At 40.7% G+C, this 24880-nt stretch overlaps 1 protein-coding gene across 1 annotated transcript in view; it reads left to right on the forward strand.

The window, feature by feature from the left end:
• The window catches only part of LOC139746949 (cytochrome P450 2L1-like), a 163954-nt gene that overhangs the window by 107941 nt on the left and 31133 nt on the right, over positions 1–24880 (forward strand). The window lies entirely within an intron of this gene.

A 24880-nucleotide genomic window follows, 5' to 3' on the forward strand; every position in this document is an offset into this window, starting at 1 on the left:
ACATCTCATTTCCAGCACATCCACCCTCCTGCGCACAACTCTATCTATAGCCTCCGCCTCGCAACCATTTAACATTGTTGGAACCACTATTCCTTCAAACACCCATTTTTGCTTTCCAAAATAACGTTCTCGACTTCCACACATTCTTCATCGCTCCCAGAACTTTTGCCCCCTTCCCCACCCTATGATTCACCTCCGCTTCCGTGGTTCCATCCACTGTCAAATCCACTGCCAGATATCTAAAACTCTTCACTTCCTCCAGTTTTTCTCCATTCAAACTTACCTATCATTGGACTTGTCCCTCAACCCTACTGTACCTAATAACCTTGCTCTTATTCACATTTACTCCCAGCTTTCTTCTTTCACACACTTTACCAAACTCAGTCACCAGCTTCTGCAGTTTCTCACATGAATCAGCCATCAGCGCTGTATCATCAGCGAACAACAACTGACTCACTTCCCAAGCACTCTCATAAACAGCAAACTGCATACTTGTCACTCTTTCCAAAAATCTTGCATTTACCTCCCTAACAATCCTATCCATGAACAAATTAAACAACCATGGACATCACGTACCCTTGCCGGAAACCAACATTCACTGAGAACCAATCACTTTCCTCTCTTCCTACACATGCACATGCCTTACATCCTCGATAAAAACTTTTCACTGCTTCTAACAACTTGCCTCCCACACCATATATTCTTAATACCTTCCACAGAGTATCTCTTTCAACTTTATCATATGCCTTCTCCAGATCCATATATGCTACATACAAATCCATTTGCTTTTCTTAGTATTTCTCAAACGCATTTTTTCAAAGCAAACACCTGATCCACACATCCTCTACCACTTTTGAAACCACACTGCTCTTCCCCAATCTGATGCTCTGTGCATGCCTTCACCCTCTCAATCAATATTCTCCCATATAATTTTCCAGGAATACTCAACAGACATATACCTCTGTAATTTGAGCACTCACTTTTATCCCCTTTGCCTTTGTACAATGGTACTATGCAAGCATTCCGCCAATCCTTAGGCACCTCACCATGAGTCATACATACATCAAATAACCTTACCAACCAGTCAACGATACAGTCACCCCCATTTCAATTCATTCCACTGCAATACCATTCAAACCCACTGCCTTGCCAGCTTTCATCTTCCGCAAGGCTTTTACTACCTCTTCTCTGTTTAACAAATCATTCTCCCTAACCCTTTCACTTTGCACACCACCTCGACCAAAACACCCTATATCTGCCACTCTATCATCAAATACATTCAACAAACCTTGAAAATACTCACTCCATCTCCTTCTCACATCACCACTACCTGTTATCACCTCCCCATTAGCCCCCTTCACAGATGTTCCCATTTGTTTCCTTGTCTTAGGCACATTATTTACCTCCTTCCAAAACATCTTTTCATTTTCCCTAAAGTTTAATGATACTCTCTCACCTCAACTCTCATTTGCTCCCTTTTTCACCTGTTGCTTGTTTCTCTTGACCTCCTGCCTTTTTCTTTTATACATCTCCCACTCATTTGCATTATTTCCCTGCAAAAATTGTCCGAATGCCTCTCTTCTTTTTTACTAATAATCGTACTTCTTCATCCCACCACTCACAACTGTTTCTAATCTGCCCACCTCCCGCGCTTCTCATGCCACAAGCATATTTTGCACAAGTCATTACTGCCTCCTAAATACATCCCATTCCTCCCCTACTCCCTTACGTCCTTTGTTCTCACCTTTTTCCATTCTGTACTTCCCTATCCCCAGGGATAGGGGAGAAAGCTTACTTTTCACGTATTCCTTGCGTGTTGTAGAAGGCGACTATAGAGGAAGGAGCGGTAAAATTGGATATCCTCCCCTCTAATTCTTTTTAATTTTCCAAAAGAGGAACAGAGAAGGGGGTGAAGTGAGGATATTTCTCTTAAATGCTCAGTCTTCTGTTGTTAATGCTGCCTCGCCAACGCGGGAAATTTCGAATCTTATGAAAAAGAAACGAAAAATATATATATATATATATATATATTTTTTTTTTTTTTGCTTTGTCGCTGTCTCCCACGTTTGCGAGGTAGCGCAAGGAAACAGACGAAAGAAATTGCCCAACCCACCCCCATACACATGTATATACATACGTCCACACACACAAATATACATACCTACACAGCTTTCCATGGTTTACCCCAGACGCTTCACATGCCCTGATTCAATCCACTGACAGCACGTCAACCCCGGTATACCACATCGATCCAATTCACTCTGTTCCTTGCCCTCCTTTCACCCTCCTGCATGTTCAGGCCCCGATCACACAAAATCTTTTTCACTCCATATTTCCACCTCCAATTTGGTCTCCCACTTCTCCTCGTTCCCTCCACCTCCGACACATATATCCTCTTGGTCAATCTTTCCTCACTCATTCTCTCCATGTGCCCAAACCATTTCAAAACACCCTCTTCTGCTCTCTCAACCACGCTCTTTTTATTTCCACACATCTCTCTTACCCTTACGTTACTTACTCGATCAAACCACCTCACACCACACATTGTCCTCAAACATCTCATTTCCAGCACATCCAACCTCCTGCGCACAACTCTATCCATAGCCCACGCCTCGCAACCATACAACATTGTTGGAATCACTATTCCTTCAAACATACCCATTTTTGCTTTCCAAGATAATGTTCTCAACTTCCACACATTCTTCAAGGCTCCCAGAATTTTCGCCCCCTCCCCCACCCTATGATCCACTTCCGCTTCCATGGTTCCATCCGCTGCCAGATCCACTCCCAGATATCTAATACACTTTACTTCCTCCAGTTTTTCTCCATTCAAACTCACTTCCCAATTGACGTGACCCTCAACCCTACTGTACCTAATAACCTTGCTCTTATTCACATTTACTCTTAACTTTCTTCTTTCACACACTTTACCAAACTCAGTCACCAGCTTCTGCAGTTTCTCACATGAATCATCCACCAGCGCTGTATCATATATATATATATATATATATATATATATATATATATATATATATATATAGTTGTATATACATACATAGATATAGGGTGTGGCAGCAGTGGGTTCGAACCTCCTCCTCCCCACATATATTCAAATTCATAAAACGGTAAACAGAAGAAGGCTTCAAGCGGCGAGTGCTTAGCCTCCTCGAAGGCTCATACTGGGGTGTCTAAATGTATATGTATATAATCAACATGAGGAAAAAGAAGTAAGTAGTATGTTTGAGGAAAGGATCCTGGACGTTTTGGGTGAGTGAAACGAAGCTCGAGGGTAAAGGAGAAGAGTGGTTTGGGAATGTCTTATGAGTAAAGTCAGGGTTTGGTGAGAGGATAAGGGCAAAGGAAGGAGTAGCACTACTCCAGAAGCAGGTGTTGTGAGAGTATGTATAGAAAGTAAATTCTAGATTGATTTGGGTTAAATTGAAAGTGGATGGAGAGAGATGGGCGATAATTGGTGGCTATGCACATGGTCATGAGGAGAAAGATCATAAGAGGCAAGTGTTTTGGGAGCAGCTTTGATGCACGAGACCGGGTTATAGTGATAGGTAATTTGAATGTGAAGGTGAGTAATGTGGCAGTTGAGGGTATAATTGGTGTATATTGGGGGGTTTAGGGTTGTAAATGGAAATTGTGAAGAGCTTATGGGACTGTGTGCTGAAAAAGGTCTGGTGTTTGGGAATACCTGGTTTAAAAAGAGAGATATACATAAGTATACATATGTGAGTAGTAGAGATATTCAAAGGGCGTTATTGGATTACATGTTAATTGATAGGCATGTAAAAGAGAGATTTTTAGATTTTAATGTGCTGAGAGGGGCAGCTGGAGGGACGTCTAATCACTATCTTATGGACGCAGAGGTGAAGATTTGTAGAGGTTTTCAGAAAAAAAGAGAGAATGTTGGGGAGAAGAGAGTGGTGAGAGTAAGTGAGCTTGGAAAGGAGACTTTTGTGAGGAATTACCAATAAAGACTGAGTGTAGAATGGCAAGAGGTGAGAGAAAATGAAGTGAGGGAAGTGGGGAAGGAATGGGATGTACTTCAGGAAGCAGTGATGTCTTGCGCAAAAGATGCATATGCCATAAGAAATGTGTGAGGTGAGCAGATTAGATAGGGTAATGAGTGGTGGGATGAAGAAGGAACGTTGTTAATGAAGAAGAGTCGCTTTTGGACGATTTTTGCAGGGAAGGAGTACAAATGACTGGGAGATATATAAAAGAAAGCGGCAAGAGGCCAAGAGAAAGGTGCTAGAGGTGAAAAAGAGGGCAAATAATAGTTGGGGTGAGAGAGTATTATTAAATCTTAGGGAGAATAAAAAGATGTTTTGAAAGTAGGTAAATAAAGTGCGTAAGACGAGAGAACAAATAAGAGCATCAGTGAAGGGAGCAAGTGGGAAGTGATAACAGACAGTGATGGAGTGAGTATTTTGAAGGTTTCTTGAATGTGAAAAGGTTAGGGAGAATGGTTTGGTGAACCGAAAAGTAGTGAAAGCATGCCGGAAGATGCAACCCGGCAAGGCGGTAGGTTTGGATGCTATGACAGTGGAATGTATTAGAAAACTGGGTGACTGTGTTGTTGATATGTTGGTGAGGATATTCACTATATGTATAGATCATGGTGAAGTGCCAGAGGATTGGCGAAATGCATGCATAGTGCCAAAGGGTACAAGTGTGAGTGTTCAAATTTTAGAGGCAAAATTTGTTGAGTATTTTTGGGAAATTATATGACAATGTATTGATTGAGAAGGTAAAGGCATGTACAGAGAATCAGATTGGGGAAACGCAGTGTGGTTTCAGAAGTATTAGAGGATGTGTCGATTAGGTGTTTGCTTTGAAGAATGTATGTTAGAAATACTTAGAAAAATAGATGGATTTAAATGTAGCATTTATAGATCTGGAGAAGGCATGCGATAAGGTTGGTAGAGATTCTTTGAGGAAGGTTTTGAGAGTGTACGGTGTGGGAGGTAAGTTTCCTAGAAGCGGTAAAAAGTTTTTAACAAGAATGTAAGGCATGTGTACGGGTAGGAAGATAGGCAAGTAATTGGTTTATAGTGAATATCGGTTTGTCGTAGGGATGCGTGATTACTCCATGGTTAAGTAGTTTATGGATAAGATGGTTAAGGAGGTGAATGCAAGAGTTTTAGAGAGATGGGCAAGTATACAATTTGTTTTGGAAGCGAGAGCTTGAGAAGTGAGTCCGTGTTCACTGATGATACATCGCTGGTGGCTCATTCGGTTGAGAAACTGCAGAAGTTGGTGACTGAGTTCGGTAAAGTGTGTAAAAGGGGATAGTTGAGTGTAAATAAGAATAAGATCAAGGTTATTAGGTTCAATTAACTTGCGGGGCAAGTTAATTGGGAGGTGAGTTTGAATTAAGAAAAACTGGAGGAAGTGAAGTGTTTTAGATATATGGGAGAGGACTTGGCAGCGGATGGAACCATGGAAGCGAAAGTAAGTCACAGGGTGGGGGATGAGGTGAAGATTCTGGGAACGTTGATGAATGTGTGGAAGGCGAGAACGTTATCTCGAAGAGCAAAATTGGGTATGTTTGAAGGAACAGTGGTTTCAGCAATGGGCTATAGATAGGGTTAGGCGGAGGAGGATGAATGTGTTGGTAGTGAAATGTTTGAGGACAATATGTGGTGTAAAGTTGTTTGATCGAGTAAGTAATGAAAGGGTAAGAGGGATATATGTTAATAAAAAGAGTGTGGTTGAGAGAGGAGAAGAGGGTGTGTTAAAATGATGACACATGGAGAGAATGAGTAAGGAAATATTGACAAGGAGGATACATATGTCATAGGTGGAGGGAACAAGGAGAAGCGTGAGACCAAACTGGAAGTGGAAAAATGGAGCGAAAAAGATTTTGAGCAATCGGGGCACGAACATACAGGAGGGTGAGAGGCGTGCAAGAAATGGAGTGAATTGGAACGATGTGGTATATCGTGTTTGTCGTGCTATCAATGAATTGAACCAGGTCATGTGAAGCGTCTGGACGTGGAAAGGGAGCTTTGTTTTCGGTGCATTACACATGACAGAAAGAGACTGAGTGTGAACGAATTTGGCCTTTTTGTCTTTTCCTGGCGATACCTCGCTGGTGGGGATGGGGTGGGGATATCATGCCCTGTGTGCCAGGCTGTCGATGGGTACAGATAAAGGTAGAAAGTATGAATATATACATGTGTATATATATCTGTGTTTGTGCGGGTATTGGCGTATAATATACTATATATATATATATATATATATATATATATATAAATATTATATATATATATATATATATATATAATATATATAAATAAAATATGTATATATATATATATATATATATAAATATAAATATATATTATCCCTGAGGATAGGGGAGAAAGAATACTTCCCACGTATTCCCTGCGTGTCGTAGAAGGCGACTAAAAGGGGAGGGAGTGGGTGGCTGGAAATCCTCCCCTCTCGTTTTTTTTTAATTTTCCAAAAGAAGGAACAGAGAAGGGGGCCAGGTGAGTATTTTCCCTCTAAGGCCCAGTCCTCTGTTCTTAACGCTACCTCGCAAATGCGGGAAATGGCGAATAGTATGAAAAAAAGAAAAAAAAAATATATATATATATATATATATATATATATATATATATATATATATATATATATATATATATATATATATGCATATATATATATATATATATATATATATATATATATATATATATATATATATATATATATATATATATGTATATATATATATATATTTATTTATTTATTTATTATACTTTGTCGCTGTCTCCCGCGTTTGCGAGGTAGCGCAAGGATACAGACGAAAGAAATGGCCCCCCCCCCCATACACATGTATATACATACGTCCACACACGCAAATATACATACCTACACAGCTTTCCATGGTTTACCCCAGACGCTTCACATGCCTTGATTCAATCCACTGACAGCACGTCAACCCCGGTATACCACATCGCTCCAATTCACTCTATTCCTTGCCCTCCTTTCACCCTCCTGCATGTTCAGGCCCCGATCACACAAAATCTTTTTCACTCCATCTTTCCACCTCCAATTTGGTCTCCCTCTTCTCCTCGTTCCCTCCACCTCCGACACATATATCCTCTAGGTCAATCTTTCCTCACTCATTCTCTCCATGTGCCCAAACCATTTCAAAACACCCTCTTCTGCTCTCTCAACCACGCTCTTTTTATTTCCACACATTTTTCTTACCCTTACGTTACTTACTCGATCAAACCACCTCACACCACACATTGTCCTCAAACATCTCATTTCCAGCACATCCATCCTCCTGCGTACAACTCTATCCACAGCCCACGCCTCACAACCATACAACATTGTTGGAACCACTATTCCTTCAAACATACCCATTTTTGCTTTCCAAGATAATGTTCTCAACTTCCACACATTCTTCAAGGCTCCCAGGATTTTCGCCCCCTCCCCCACCCTATGATCCACTTCCGCTTCCATGGTTCCATCCGCTGCCAGATCCACTCCCAGATATCTAAAACACTTTACTTCCTCCAATTTTTCTCCATTTAAACTTGCCTCCCAATTGACTTGATCCTCAACCCTACTGTACCTAATAACATTGCTCTTATTTACATTTACTCTTAACTTTCTTCTTTCACACACTTTACCAAACTCAGTCACCAGCTTCTGCAGTTTCTCACATGAATCAGCCACCAGCGCTGTATCATCAGCGAACAACAACTGACTCACTTCCCAAGCTCTCTCATCCCCAACAGACTTCATACTTGCCCCTCTTTCCAAAACTCTTGCATTCACCTCCCTAACAACCCCATCCATAAACAAATTAAAGAACCATGGAGACATCACACACCCCTGCCGCAAACCTACATTCACTGAGAACCAATCACTTTCCTCTCTTCCTACACGTACACATGCCTTACATCCTTGATAAAAACTTTTCACTGCTTCTAACAACTTGCCTCCCACACCATATATTCTTAATACCTTCCACAGAGCATCTCTATCAACTGTATCATATGCCTTCTCCAGATCCATAAATGCTACATACAAATCCATTTGCTTTTCTAAGTATTTCTCACATACATTCTTCAAAGCAAACACCTGATCCACACATCCTCTGCCACTTCTGAAACCACACTGCTCTTCCCCAATCTGATGCTCTGTACATGCCTTCACCCTCTCAATCAATATATATATATATATATATATATATATATATATATATATATATATATATATATATATATATATATATATATATATATATATATATATATATATATATATATATATCATTGTATACATATATATACACACAAAGACATATACATATATACCCATGTACTATCCCTGGGGATAGGGGAGAAAGAATACTTCCCACGTATTCCCTGCATGTCGTAGAAGGCGACTAAAAGGGAAGGGAGCGGGGGGCTGGAAATCCTCCCCTCTCATTTTTTTTTTTTCCAAAAGAAGGAACAGAGAAGGGGGTCAGGTGAGGATACTCCCTCAGAGGCCCAGTCCTCTGTTCTTAACGCTACCTCGCTATCGCGGGAAATGGCGAATAGTATGAAAAAAGAAAAAATATATATATATATATATATATATATATATATATATATATATACATATATATATATATATATATATATATATATATATATATATATATATATATATATACATATATATATATATATATATATATATATATATTATATATATATATATATATATATATATATATATAATATATATATATATATATATATATATATATATATATATATATATATATATATATATATATATATATATATATATATATATATATATATATATATATATATATATATATATATATATATATATATATATATATATATATATATATATATATATATATATATATATATATATATATATATATATATATATATATATGTATATATATATATATATATAATATATATATATATATATATATATATATATGTATATATATATATATATATATATATATATATATATATATATATATATATATATATATATATATATATATATATATATACATATATATATATATATATATATATATATATATATATATATATATATATATATATATATATATATATAATATATATATATATATATATATATATATATATATATATATATATATATATATATATATATATATATATATATATAGGTATATATATATATATATATATATATATATATATATATATATATATATATATATATATATATATATATATATATATATATATATATATATATATATATATATATATATATATATATATACCTATATATATATATATATATACCTATATATATATATATATATATATATATATATATATATATATATATATATATATATATATATATATATATATATATATATATATATATATATATATATATGTATATATATATATATGTATATATATATATATATATATATATATATATATATACGCCAATACCCGCACAAACACAGATATATATACACATGTATATATTCATACTTACTACCTTTATCTATACCCATCGCCATCCTGGCATACCGGTGTGGTATGTGGTATACCGGGGTCGACGTGCTGTCAGTGGATTGAACCAGGGCATGTGAAGCGTCTGGGGTAAACAATGGAAATTTCTGTGGTGCCTGGATGTGGAAAGGGAGCTGTGGTTTCGGTGCATTTGGTAAACATGTGTTTACCAAATGGCGTCCTAGCTTTGTCTCTTCAATGTATATCAACTGACTGTTACATTCTCTCTTGTGTCTCCCCTGATGTTGTGATTATTACACGAAAGTGCACTTGGGAACTTTTCGTGTCTCATTTTCCCCGTGGACTCATAGGAATATCTTGATCACGCGCAAAATTGTGATCCTTTCTAACATATATACATATATATATATTTTTTTTTTTTTTTTTTTTTTTTTTATACTTTGTCGCTGTCTCCCGCGTTTGCGAGGTAGCGCAAGGAAACAGACGAAAGAAATGGCCAGACCCCCCCCCCCATACACATGTATATACATACGTCCACACACGCAAATATACAAACCTACACAGCTTTCCATGGTTTACCCCAGACGCTTCACATGCCTTGATTCACTCCACTGACAGCACGTCAACCCCGGTATACCACATCGCTCCAATTCACTCTATTCCTTGCCCTCCTTTCACCCTCCTGCATGTTCAGGCCCCGATCACACAAAATCTTTTTCACTCCATCTTTCCACCTCCAATTTGGTCTCCCTCTCCTCCTCGCTCCCTCCACCTCCGACACATATATCCTCTTGGTCAATCTTTCCTCACTCATTCTCTCCATGTGCCCAAACCACTTCAAAACACCCTCTTCTGCTCTCTCAACCACGCTCTTTTTATTTCCACACATCTCTCTTACCCTTACGTTACTCACTCGATCAAACCACCTCATACCACACATTGTCCTCAAACATCTCATTTCCAGCACATCCATCCTCCTGCGTACAACTCTATCCATAGCCCACGCCTCACAACCATACAACATTGTTGGAACCACTATTCCTTCAAACATACCCATTTTTGCTTTCCGAGATAATGTTCTCGACTTCCACACATTCTTCAAGGCCCCCAGAATTTTCGCCCCCTCCCCCACCCTATGATCCACTTCCGCTTCCATGGTTCCATCCGCTGCCAGATCCACTCCCAGATATCTAAAACACTTCACTTCCTCCAGTTTTTCTCCATTCAAACTCACCTCCCAATTGACTTGACCCTCAACCCTACTGTACCTGATAACCTTGCTCTTATTCACATTTACTCTTAACTTTCTTCTTCCACACACTTTACCAAACTCAGTCACCAGCTTCTGCAGTTTCTCACATGAATCAGCCACCAGCGCTGTATCATCAGCGAACAACAACTGACTTCCCAAGCTCTCTCATCCCCAACAGACTTCATACTTGCCCCTCTTTCCAAAACTCTTGCATTCACCTCCCTAACAACCCCATCCATAAACAAATTAAACAACCATGGAGACATCACACACCCCTGCCGCAAACCTACATTCACTGAGAACCAATCACTTTCCTCTCTTCCTACACGTACACATGCCTTACATCCTCGATAAAAACTTTTTACTGCTTCTAACAACTTTCCTCCCACACCATATATTCTTAATACCTTCCACAAAGCATCTCTATCAACTCTATCATATGCCTTCTCCAGATCCATAAATGCTACATACAAATCAATTTGCTTTTCTAAGTATTTCTCACATACATTCTTCAAAGCAAACACCTGGTCCACACATCCTCTACCACTTCTGAAACCACACTGCTCTTCCCCAATCTGATGCTCTGTACATGCCTTCACCCTCTCAATCAATACCCTCCCATATAATTTACCAGGAATACTCAACAAACTTATACCTCTGTAATTTGAGCACTCACTCTTATCCCCTTTGCCTTTGTACAATGGCACTATGCACGCATTCCGCCAATCCTCAGGCACCTCACCATGAGTCATACATACATTAAATAACCTTACCAACCAGTCAACAATATAGTCACCCCCTTTTTTAATAAATTCCACTGCAGTACCATCCAAACCTGCTGCCTTGCCAGCTTTCATCTTCCGCAAAGCTTTCACTACCTCTTCTCTGTTTACCAAATCATTTTCCCTACCCCTCTCACTTTGCACACCACCTCGTCCAAAACACCCTATATCTGCCACTCTATCATCAAACACATTCAACAAACCTTCAAAATACTCACTCCATCTCCTTCTCACATCACCACTACTTGTTATCACCTCCCCATTTGCGCCCTTCACTGAAGTTCCCATTTGCTCCCTTGTCTTACGCACTTTATTTACCTCCTTCCATAACATCTTTTTATTCTCCCTAAAATTTAATGATACTCTCTCACCCCAACTCTCATTTGCCCTTTTTTTCACCTCTTGCACCTTTCTCTTGACCTCCTGCCTCTTTCTTTTATACATCTCCCACTCAATTGCATTTTTTCCCTGCAAAAATCGTCCAAATGCCTCTCTCTTCTCTTTCACTAGTACTCTTACTTCTTCATCCCACCACTCACTACCCTTTCTAGTCAACCCACCTCCCACTCTTCTCATGCCACAAGCATCTTTTGCGCAATCCATCACTGATTCCCTAAATACATCCCATTCCTCCCCCACTCCCCTTACTTCCATTGTTCTCACCTTTTTCCATATATATATATATATATATATATATATATATATATATATATATATATATATATATATATATATATATATATATATATATATATATATATATATATATATACATATATATATATATACATATGTGTATATATATATATACATATATATATATATATATATATATATATATATATATATATATATATATATATATATATATATATATATATATATATATATATATATATATATATATATATATATATATATATATATATGTTGGAAAGGATCACAATTTTGCGCGTGATCAAGATATTCCTATGAGTCCACGGGGAAAATGAAACACGAAAAGTTCCCAAGTGCACTTTCGTGTAATAATCACATCATCAGGGGAGACACAAGAGAGAATGTAACAGTCAGTTGATATACATTGAAGAGACGAAGCTAGGACGCCATTTGGTAAACACATGTTTACCAAATTCACCGAAACCACAGCTCCCTTTCCACATCCAGGCACCACAGAAATTTCCATTGTTTATCCCAGACGTTTCACATGCCCTGGTTTAATCCATTGACAGCACGTCGACCCCGGTATACCACATCGTTCCAATTCACTCTATTCCTTGCACCCCTTTCACGCTCCTGCATGCTCAGGCCCCGATCACGCAAAATCTTTTTCACTCCATCTTTCCACCTCCAATTTGGTCTCCCACTTCTCCTCGTTCCCTCCACCTCTGACACATATACCCTCTTGGTCATTCTTTCCTCACTCATTCTCTCCATGTGACCAAACCATTTCAAAACCCTCTTCTGCTCTCTTAACCACGCTCTTTTTATTTCCACACATCTCTCTTACCCTTGCATTACTTACTTGATCAAACCACCTCACACCACATATTGTCCTCAAACATCTCATTTCCAGCACATCCACCCTCCTACGCACAACTCTATCCATAGCCCACGCCTCGCAACCATACAATATTGTTGGAACCACTATTCCTTCAAACATGCCCATTTTTGCTTTCCGAGATAATGTTCTCGACTTCCACATATTTTTCAAGGCTCCCAGAATTTTCGCCCCCTCCCCCACCGTATGATTCACTTCCGCTTCCATGGTTCCATCCGCTGCCAGAACCACTCCCAGATATCTAAAACACTTTACTTTCTCATGTTTTTCTCCATTCAAACTTACCTCCCAATTGACTTAACCCTCAACCCTACTGTACCTAATAACCTTGCTCTTATTCACATTTACTCTCAACTTTCTTCTTTCACACACTTTACCAAACTCATTCACCAGGTTCTGCAGTTTCTCACATGAATCAGCCACCAGCGCTGTATCATCAGCGAACAACAACTGACTCACTTCCCAAGCTCTCTCATCCCCAACAGCCTTCATACTTGCCCCTCTTTCCAAAATTCTTGCATTCACCTCCCTAACAACCCCATCCATAAACAAATTAAACAACCATGTAGACATCACACACCCCTGCCGCAAACCTACATTCACTGAGAACCAATCACTATCCTCTCTTCCTACACGTACACGTGCCTTACATCCTCGATAAAAACTTTTTACTGCTTCTAACAACTTGCCTCCCACACCATATATTCTTAATACCTTTCACAGAGCATCTCTATCAACTCTATCATATGCCTTCTCCAGATCCATAAATGCTACATACAAATCCATTTGCTTTTCTAAGTATTTCTCACATACATTCTTCAAAGAAAACACCTGATCCACACATCCTCTACCACTTCTGAAACCACACTGCTCTTCCCCAATCTGATGCTCTGTACATGCTTTCACTCTCTCAATCAATACCCTCCCATATAATTTCCCAGGAATACTCAACAAACTTATACCTCACTGAAAGCAATCACTGTTATCCCCTTTACCTTTGTACAATGGTACTATGCACGCATTCCGCCAATCCTCAGGCACCTCACAATGAGTCATACATACAATAAATAACCTTACCAACCAGTCAACAATACAGTCACCCCCTTTTCTGATAAATTCCGCTGGAATACCATCCAAACCTGCTGCCTTGGCGGCTTTCATCTTCCGCAAAGCTTTTACTACCTCTTCTCTGTTTACCAAATCATTTTCCCTAACCCTCTCACTTTGCACAGCACCTCGACCAAAACACCCTATATCTGCCACTCTATCATCAAACACATTCCACAAACCTTCAAAATACTCACTCCATCTCCTTCTCACATCACTACTACTTGTTATCACCTCCCCATTTGCCCCTTCACTGAAGTTCCCATTTGCTCCCTTGTCTTACGCACTTTATTTACCTCCTTCCAGAACATCTTTTTATTCTCCCTAAAATTTAATGATACTCTCTCACCCCAACTCTCATTTCCACTCTTTTCACCTCTTACACCTTTCTCTTGACCTCCTACCTCTTTCGTTTCTACATCTCCCTCTCATTTGCATTCTTTCCCTGCAAAAATCGTTGAAATGCCTTTCTCTTCTGTTTCACTAACAATCTTACTTCTTCATCCCACCACTCACTACCCTTTCTAATCAACCCACCTCCCACGCTTCTCATGCCACAAGCATCTTTTGCGCAAGCCATCACTGCTTCCCTAAATACATCCCATTCCTCCCCCACTCCCCTTACCTCCTTTGTTCTCACCTTTTTCCATTCTGTACTTAGTCTCTCCTGGTACTTTCTCACACAAGTCTCCTTCCCAAGCTCACTTAATCTCACCACTCTCTTCACCCCAAGATTCTCTCTTTTTTTCTGAAAACCCCTACAAATCTTCACCTTCGCCTCCACAAGATAATGATCAGACATCCCTCCCGTTGCACCTCTCAGCACATTAACATCCAAAAGTCTCTCTTTCGTGCATCTATCAATTAACACGTAATCTAACAACGCTCTCTGGCCATCTCTCCTACTTACATACGTATACTTATGTATATTTTGCTTTTTAAACCAGGTATTCCCAATCACCAGTCCTTTTTCAGCACATAAATCTACAAGCTCTTCACTATTTCCATTTGCAACACTGAACACCCCATGTATACCAATTATTCCCTCAACTGCCACATTACTTACCTTTGCATTCAAATCACCCATCACTATAACCCGGTCTTGTGCATCAAAACCACTAACACACTCATTCAGCTGCTCCCAAAACACTTGCCTCTCATGATCTTTCTTCTCATGCCCAGGTGCATATGCACCAATAATCATCCATCTCTCTCCATCAACTTCCAGTTTTACCCATATCAATCTAGAATTTACTTTATTACACTCTATCACATACTCCCACCACTCCTTTTTCAGGAGTAGTGCTACTCCTTCCCTTGCTCTTGTCCTCTCACTAACCCCTGACTTTAAGCCCAAGACATTCCCAAACCACTCTTCCCTTTACCCTTGAGCTTCGTTTCACTCAGAGCCAAAACATCCAAGTTCCTTTCCTCAAACATACTACCTATCTCCTTTTTTTCTCATCTTGGTTACATCCACACACATTTAGACACCCCAGTCTGAGCCTTCGAGGAGGATGAGCACTCCTCGCGTGACTCCTTCTTCTGTTTCCCCTTTTAGAAAGTTAAAATACATGGAGGGGAGGGTTTCTAGCCCCCCGATCCCGTCCCGTTTAGTCGCCTTCTAGGACACGTGAGGAATGCAAGGGAAGTATTCTTTCTCTCCTATCCCAGGGATATATATATATATATATATATATATATATATATATATATATATATATATATATATATATATATATATATATATATATATATATATATATATATATATATATATATGTGTGTGGCTGATTCATGTGAGAAACTGCAGAAGCTGGTGACTGAGTTTGGTAAAGTGTGTGGAAGAAGAAAGTTAAGAGTAAATGTGAATAAGAGCAAGGTTATTAGGTACAGTAGAGTTGAGGGTCAAGTCAATTGGGAGGTGAGTTTGAATGGAGAAAAACTGGAGGAAGTGAAGTGTTTTAGATATCTGGGAGTGGATCTGTCAGCGGATGGAACCATGGAAGCGGAAGTGGATCATAGGGTGGGGGAGGGGGCGAAAATTTTGGGAGCCTTGAAAAATGTGTGGAAGTCGAGAACATTATCTTGGAAAGCAAAAATGGGTATGTTTGAAGGAATAGTGGTTCCAACAATGTTGTATGGTTGCGAGGCGTGGGCTATGGATAGAGTTGTGCGCAGGAGGATGGACGTGCTGGAAATGAGATGTTTGAGGAAAATGTGTGGTGTGAGGTGGTTTGATCGAGTAAGTAACGTAAGGGTAAGAGAGATGTGTGGAAATAAAAAGAGCGTGGTTGAGAGAGCAGAAGAGGGTGTTTTGAAATGGTTTGGGCACATGGAGAGAATGAGTGAGGAAAGATTGACCAAGAGGATATATGTGTCGGAGGTGGAGGGAGCGAGGAGAAGAGGGAGACCAAATTGGAGGTGGAAAGATGGAGTGAAAAAGATTTTGTGTGATCGGGGCCTGAACATGCAGGAGGGTGAAAGGAGGGCAAGGAATAGAGTGAATTGGAACGATGTGGTATACAGGGGTTGACGTGCTGTCAGTGGATTGAGTCGGGGCATGTGAAGCGTCTGGGGTAAACCATGGAAAGCTGTGTAGGTATGTATATTTGCGTGTGTGGACGTGTGTATGTACATGTGTATGGGGGGGGGGGCCATTTCTTTCGTCTGTTTCCTTGCGCTACCTCGCAAACGCGGGAGACAGCGACAAAGTATAAAAAAAATATATATATATATATATATTATATATATATATATATATATATATATATATTTTTTTTTTTATACTTTGTCGCTGTCTCCCGCGTTTGCGAGGTAGCGCAAGGAAATAGACGAAAGAAATGGCCCCCCCCCATACACATGTATATACATACGTCCACACACGCAAATATATATATATATATATTATTACGAATATGTGTGTGTGTGCCCACATGTTCGTCTATATATGTATGTGTGTGTGTCTTTGTGGTTATGGTGTAAGTGATATTTTAGGACATGACGACAGAGGGGAGAAACAAGGCCCTTAGGCCTGCTGCGTTCCCACGCCTCAGGAGATTCCAGATGGCCACACGGTCAGTTAACCACAATACTTGGACCTTTTATCCGAGGCACCAGGTCAAGTTGAAAGGTCAGCCTACGGCTTCCTGTACAGCGTTGTCGCTGTCAGGACAAGAGGAGGTTGACCTTTAGGCAAGATGTGGGACGGAATTAGGATCCTTCAGCCAGCCAGCTGTTTCACGGATAACCTCTTCTCCAATCACCGCCGGACCTGTGGCCCTTCAGCCAAGTAGGAGTGGCACTTGGGAGCCACCCTCCTTGAATCAGAACTGGCCCTCAGGCCCATAGCCAATCAAGGGCACCATTATAGGGTAACAGGGCGGACGCAAGTCGTTCCTACTTGTAATAAAAACCTCTGACACCCGCTGAGCCTCGATTCATTCTCTAGTCCAGCGAGTTAAGTGGTTTTCCCTCTGTCCCAAAGCCCGTAACCCGAGTGAAGTGCGCGATAGAGACTCTACGATATATTCCGCCTCTGTCATTTAATTTCGAGTGTCATAGAGTATTGTAACTTGTCATAGAAGAGTCTAACAATGGGTGTATCTTGAATCATGTTATCGAAGATAAATTGTCATAAAGGAAAGAGATCTCGTGGTTTGAAATCTTATCTGGAATGTTAAACTCACGTTCAGTGTTAACGTAAATGATTTGTGCCTGATTCTTGTGTTTATTTTGTACACTTTAGTTCTTTCATTATGAGTAGTTCTAATGTTAGTGTTTGATTTAATCCCATGACTTTAAGATAGTGTTATCGTGTGTTGTGCAACATAACAAATCTAACGTCCTTGCAAAAACAGGGATCAGTATAGTATTTGTAACATATATATGTAATTGGCAATCTTGCTAGAATAAGCATAGAGTCCGTAACATATAAATTGGCGATCTCGGCAGGATAATTCTTGCCTTAACGGAATCTCTTTCCTTGATTCGTTAATCATGCCGTCGACCAGCGACGCTGACGTTGCGCAGTTCTGTTTATCTGAGCCCTCTCCCGAGGACATTAGATCTTTATCAAAGCGTGAGTTGAGGCTTGTTGCGGATAGGTTAGAAGTGAATTATGGCCGGAGAACTAGTAAAGTACAGTTGGAGACTTTAGTAATAAATCATTTTAGTGAGCAGATGGTAGATGCTGCGCCTGATGCTGAAATTAGTGTCGACGATACCGCCCCATCATTGACGTCGGCCGAGGCCTCGATCCCTCCCCATATCCCTAATGATGTTAATGTTGATCCCGAATACTGGCGAATTCAACTAGAGATAGCTAAGGTCAATGCCGAAATGCAAAAGGAGAGGATCGCTCTCGAACGTGAAAAACTTCGACTTAACGCTTCACCTTCAGGACTAGTGTCGTCTCAGTTGGGTAACTTACATCTCGTACCAGAGCTCTGTGAATATGACGTGGCTACCTTTTTCCTTAAGTTTGAACAGACTGCCCATGCTTGGTCTTGGTCGAAGTCGGCTTGAACGACTGTGATACGTCCCCTCCTTGTTGGTAAGGCTGGGTCCGCATACACCGCGTTGACCGGTGACCAGTGTAATGATTATGAGGTCGTGAAACAGGCAGTGCTGAATTCTTATCATTTAAGTCCGGAAGCACACCGACTCAAATTTCGAGCAAGAAATAAGCGTCCTGATCAAAACTACCTAGATCACTTTCGTGAAAAGTACAAGTTATGCGTGCAGTGGCTACGCTCCGAACGAGCTTATGATGCTGAGGCGATCACAAAACTAGTTGTACTCGAGGAATATAAAGACGGTCTACACCGTGATGTACCGCAATACATAACTAAAACAGCGGAGAATGTTGAGGAGGCTGGGGAACTAGAAGATGAGTACGTTCTAAATCTCAAACTTGACGCGGAGAGACGTTCAAAGGGCTTTGACGGCAGAGGGAGGTCCAAAGGTCATGTAATCCCATCTGAATCTGCTACCTTGCCGGTAATTCATAAAAGTCAGGGGAAATACTCCAAGAGAGTTAAGGTTTGCTTTCACTGTGGCAAGGCTGGGCACCAGGTGAAGGATTGCTGGGCTTGGGCGAAGGAATCCCGAGACTCTACTAAGCGTTTTCCGGTGAGTCTCTTCTCAACTTTAGGGCCATTTAGTAAAGTAGGTGAGGCTATCCCTGCTCTTAGGAAAGCGAGGGGTTGCGAGAGCGTTGATCAATCTGTAGTTAAGGATCCGTTCTGTGGGAACTACAATGCGTTCCTGTCTGAGTGCTATGTTAGTAAATGTGGTGTAAGGACGAAAAGTGATCGTATTACGGGATTCTGTTGCGCTGCAGTCCCTGATGTTGGATGGCTTGGTGCCGCGAGGAGAGTCTGGAGACCGAGTCTTGCTAGATGGGCTGTCGGGTTCCAAGGCCATTCCACTAGCCGATGTGAGTGTGGAAACAAAACTCTTCACGGGTCTTGCTCAGGTAGGGGTTGCCTGTCTCAGGAGTGAACTTTGTGTTAGGCAATGACCTAGCGGGTGGGAAGATGAACCCAGTGCCGGTGGTGTCGGTGACACCAGTGGAGTTCGCAGAGACAGCGGCTTCAGGAAGAGGTACCGGGGATTTTCCCCGTGTGCGCAGTTACCCGGTCCATGTCCGCTAAGAAAGCAAGTTGCAGGCCCCAGGAAACAGAGCTTGAGGCGGGAAAACTATTGTCACTGCCCGAGAGTGATCCGAGTGAGGTGGAGCTCGCTGATACCTTCTTTGCTGATTTAGACTCTGAGCCAGAGTCGACGGGTGAGGCTGATGATTTGTCTCGGCAGAATCTGAGGAGATTACAGAGAGCCGAATCAGAGTTTAAGAGATTGTTTGAGTCGGCCGAAGAATCGGCTGACGGTTATTACCTCCGGGTGGGTTGTTAATGAGGAAGTGGTGTCCAGTGTCATGTAGTGAGTGGTGGGATGAAGAAGTAAGAGTATCAGTGAAAGAGAAGAGAGAGGCATTTGGACGATTTTTGCAGGGAAAAAATGCAATTGAGTGGGAGAAGTATAAAAGAAAGAGACAGGAGGTCAAGAGAAAGGTGCAAGAGGTGAAAAAAAGGGCAAATGAGAGTTGGGGTGAGAGAGTATCATTAAATTTTAGGGAGAATAAAAAGATGTTCTGGAAGGAGGTAAATAAAGTGCGTAAGACAAGGGAGCAAATGGGAACTTCAGTGAAGGGCGCAAATGGGGAGGTGATAACAAGTAGTGGTGATGTAAGAAGGAGATGGAGTGAGTATTTTGAAGGTTTGTTGAATGTGTTTGATGATAGAGTTGCAGATATAGGGTGTTTTGGTCGAGGTGGTGTGCAAAGTGAGAGGGTTAGGGAAAATGATTTGGAAAACAGAGAAGAGGTAGTAAAAGCTTTGCGGAAGATGAAAGCCGGCAAGGCAGCAGGTTTGGATGGTATTGCAGTGGAATTTATTAAAAAAGGGGGTGACTGTATTGTTGACTGGTTGGTAAGGTTATTTAATGTGCCTGAGGGTTGGCGGAATGCGTGCATAGTGCCATTGTACAAAGGCAAAGGGGATAAGAGTGAGTGCTCAAATTACATAGGTATAAGTTTGTTGAGTATTCCTGGTAAATTATATGGGAGGGTATTGATTGAGAGGGTGAAGGCATGTACAGAGCATCAGATTGGGGAAGAGCAGTGTGGTTTCAGAAGTGGTAGAGGATGTGTGGATCAGGTGTTTGCTTTGAAGAATGTATGTGAGAAATACTTAGAAAAGCAAATGGATTTGTATGTAGCATTTATGGATCTGGAGAAGGCATATGATAGAGTTGATAGAGATGCTCTGTGGAAGGTATTAAGAATATATGGTGTGGGAGGCAAGTTGTTAGAAGCAGTGAAAAGTTTTTATCGAGGATGTAAGGCATTTGTACGTGTAGGAAGAGAGGAAAGTGATTGGTTCTCAGTGAATGTAGGTTTGCGGCAGGGGTGTGTGATGTCTCCATGGTTGTTTAATTTGTTTATGGATGGGGTTGTTAGGGAGGTGAATGCAAGAGTTTTGGAAAGAGGGGCAAGTATGAAGGCTGTTGGGGATGAGAGAGCTTGGGAAGTGAGTCAGTTGTTGTTCGCTGATGATACAGCGCTGGTGGCTGATTCATGTGAGAAACTGCAGAAGCTTATGACTGAGTTTGGTAAAGTGTGTGGAAGAAGAAAGTTAAGAGTAAATGTGAATAAGAGCAAGGTTATTAGGTACAGTAGGGTTGAGGGTCAAGTCAATTGGGAGGTGAGTTTGAATGGAGAAAAACTGGAGGAAGTGAAGTGTTTTAGATATCTGGGAGTGGATCTGGCAGCGGATGGAACCATGAAGCGGAAGTGGATCATAGGGTGGGGGAGGGGGCGAAAATTCTGGGAGCCTTGAAGAATGTGTGGAAGTCGAGAACATTATCTCGGAAAGCAAAAATGGGTATGTTTGAAGGAATAGTGGTTCCAACAATGTTGTATAGTTGCGAGGCGTGGGCTATGGATAGAGTTGTGCGCAGGAGGATGGATGTGCTGGAAATGAGATGTTTGAGGACAATGTGTGGTGTGAGGTGGTTTGATCGAGTAAGTAACGTAAGGGTAAGAGAGATGTGTGGAAATAAAAGAGCGTTGTTGAGAGAGCAGAAGAGGGTGTTTTGAAATGGTTTGGGCACATGGAGAGAATGAGTGAGGAAAGATTGACCAAGAGGATATATGTGTCGGAGGTGGAGGGAACGAGGAGAAGAGGGAGACCAAATTGGAGGTGAAAGATGGAGTGAAAAAGATTTTGTGTGATCGGGGCCTGAACATGCAGGAGGGTGAAAGGAGGCAAGGAATAGAGTGAAATTGGAGCGATGTGGTATACCGGTGTTGACGTGCTGTCATGGATTGAACAAGGGCATGTGAAGCGTATGGTGTAAACCATGGAAAGCTGTGTGGGGATGTAGTATATGCGATGTGTGGTTCGTATTATATACATGAGTTAGGGGTGTGGGAATAGGGCCTTTTTTGTCTTTTCCTAGCGCTACCTCGCAAACGGGGGGGAGGGGAAAAGTAGGTTTGTACAGGGGGGTTGAGGGTAGTCAATGGGGAAATGGAATAAAGGAGGAAGTAATGAATTATGGCAGGACAGCGTGAATTGGGAGCGATGTGTATAGGTGCAAAATGTCTGGGAGTTATAATGTGTGGGGACATTGGAAAGAAAAATGGGTATGTTTAATTGTGGTTGCAACGTGTATGTATGTACATGGGTTGTAGGGGGGAGGGTGGATGGGACCATTTGTTTAGACATATGTATTCTTGGCTTATCGAAAGGGAGACAGCGGGTCAGAGATAGGGAATAAAAATATGTGTAGAGAGAGAATAATGTATTAATGTTGGTATAAGATAATGTGTAGTAAAGATTTAAATTAATATATGTGTTAGAGTGGAGGAAGAGAAATAGAAGATTGAGTAGGAAGGATAGATGAAAAACATAATACATCGGTACCTTATAACATAAATATTCTATTAAGAGGTGTTTTGAGTATTCCTGGTGCAATTCGTATGGAAGCGCATCGATTGAAGAGGGTGAAGCAAGGAACAGACAAATGAAGACAGGGTCCCGATCGGATGGAGGGATATTCTTTAGCTGTTATTTGTAATGCATCTGCATCACTGCACCCTATCCAGATCTAGGCTAGGCTCAACAGACCTTCACAAGTCTCGCACCAGACGCTTCAAATGCCCTGGTTTGTTTTATTGACAGCACAGCGACCCCAATATACAACATCCTTCCATGCTACTCTATTCCGTGCATGCGTTTCACCCTCCTGCATGTTTAGACCCCAATCACTCAAAATCTTTTTAACTTGATCCTTCCATCTCCAATTTGTTCTCCCTCTCCTCTTTGTTCCCTTCACCTGTGACACATATATCCTCTTTGTCAAACATTCCTCACTCATTTTCTCCGTGTGTCCATTTAAATACATCATTTTCTTTTGCTCTCTCAACCACACGATCTTTATTACCACGCATATATCTTGCTCTTTCTTTACTTACTCGATCAAACCACCTCACGCCACAGTGTCCTCAAACATTTCATTCCCAACAAATCCACCCTCTCCCGCACAACCCATCTTAGAGCCCATCCCTCGCAACCATATTATTTTGCTTGAACTACTATTCTACTCAATATGCCCATTTTTGTTCTCCGAGATAGAGTTCTCTCTATTCACACATTCTTTATCGTTTCCATAAACTTCACCCCCTCTCCCACCTTATGACTCACTTCCGCTTCCATGGTTTCACTCACTGCCAGACATCTAAAACACTTCACTTCCAATTTTTCCCCATTCAAACTTACATTCCAACTGAATTTTCCCTCAACCCTGCTGAACCTTATTACCTTGCTTTTATTCACATTTACTCTCAACTTTCTCCTTTTACACACTCTTCCAAACTCAGTCACCAATTTCTAGAGTTTCTGATTCGAATCAACCACCAGCACTTTATCATCGGCGAACAACTGACTCACCTCCCAGGCCCTCACGTCCCCGGTACACTGCATACTCGCCCCTTTCTCCAAAACTCTAGCATTTACATCCCTCACCACCGCATCCATAAACAAATTAAACAACCAGGGTGACATCACACACCCTTCTCGCAGACCAACCTTTAATGGGAACCAATTACTTTCCTCTGTTCCTTCTCGTACAAACGCCTAGTTAATAACTTCGTACTGCTGCTAACAGCTTACCTCCCTCACCATATATTCTTAAGAAGTTCTACAAAGCATCTCTATCAACCCTATCATATGCCTTTTCCATATCCATGAATGCCACATACAAATCCATCTGTTTTCTAAGTATTTTTCACACGCACTCTTCAAAACAAACACTTGATCCACACATCCTATGCCACTTCTGAAACCACACTGCTCCCCAGTCTGATGCTCTGTACATGCCTTCACCCTCTCATTCAGTACCCTCTCATATAATTTTCCGGGTATACTCAGCAAACTTATGCGTCTTTAGTTTGAACACTCACCTTTATCCCCTTTGCCTTTGCACAGTGGCACTCTACATTCATTCTTACAATTCCCAGGCACTTTACCATGATCATACACACACTGAATATCGTTACCGATCAATTAACAACAGCATCACCCCATGTATTCAACTTCATTACCATCCAATCCCGCCACCTTGCCGGATTTCTTATTCCACAAAACTCTCACCACCTCTTCTCTCTTCACCAAACCACTCTCCCTGACTCTCTTACTTCTTATACCAACCCGACCTAAACACCCTACATCTACCACTCTACCATCAAACACATTTAACAATCCTTCAAAATACTCACCATCTCCTCACTCCATCACTATTTGCTATTACACCCATATTGCTCCCTTCACCGATGTTCCCATTTGTTCTCTTGCCTTTCGCACATTATCTCCTTCCAAAACATCTTTTTATTTTTAATGAAGTTTAATGATACTCTCTCACCCCAACTCTCATTTGCCCTCATTTTCAGTTCATGCGCCTTATTCTTGACCCCCTGCCGGTTTTTCTTATACATCTCTATCATTTGCACCCCTTCCTTGTAGTGACCCAAACGTGTCTCTTTTCTCTTTCATTAGCA

This window comes from Panulirus ornatus, chromosome 66, assembly GCF_036320965.1.
Source record: "Panulirus ornatus isolate Po-2019 chromosome 66, ASM3632096v1, whole genome shotgun sequence".
NCBI classification, from domain to species: Eukaryota; Metazoa; Arthropoda; class Malacostraca; order Decapoda; family Palinuridae; genus Panulirus; species Panulirus ornatus.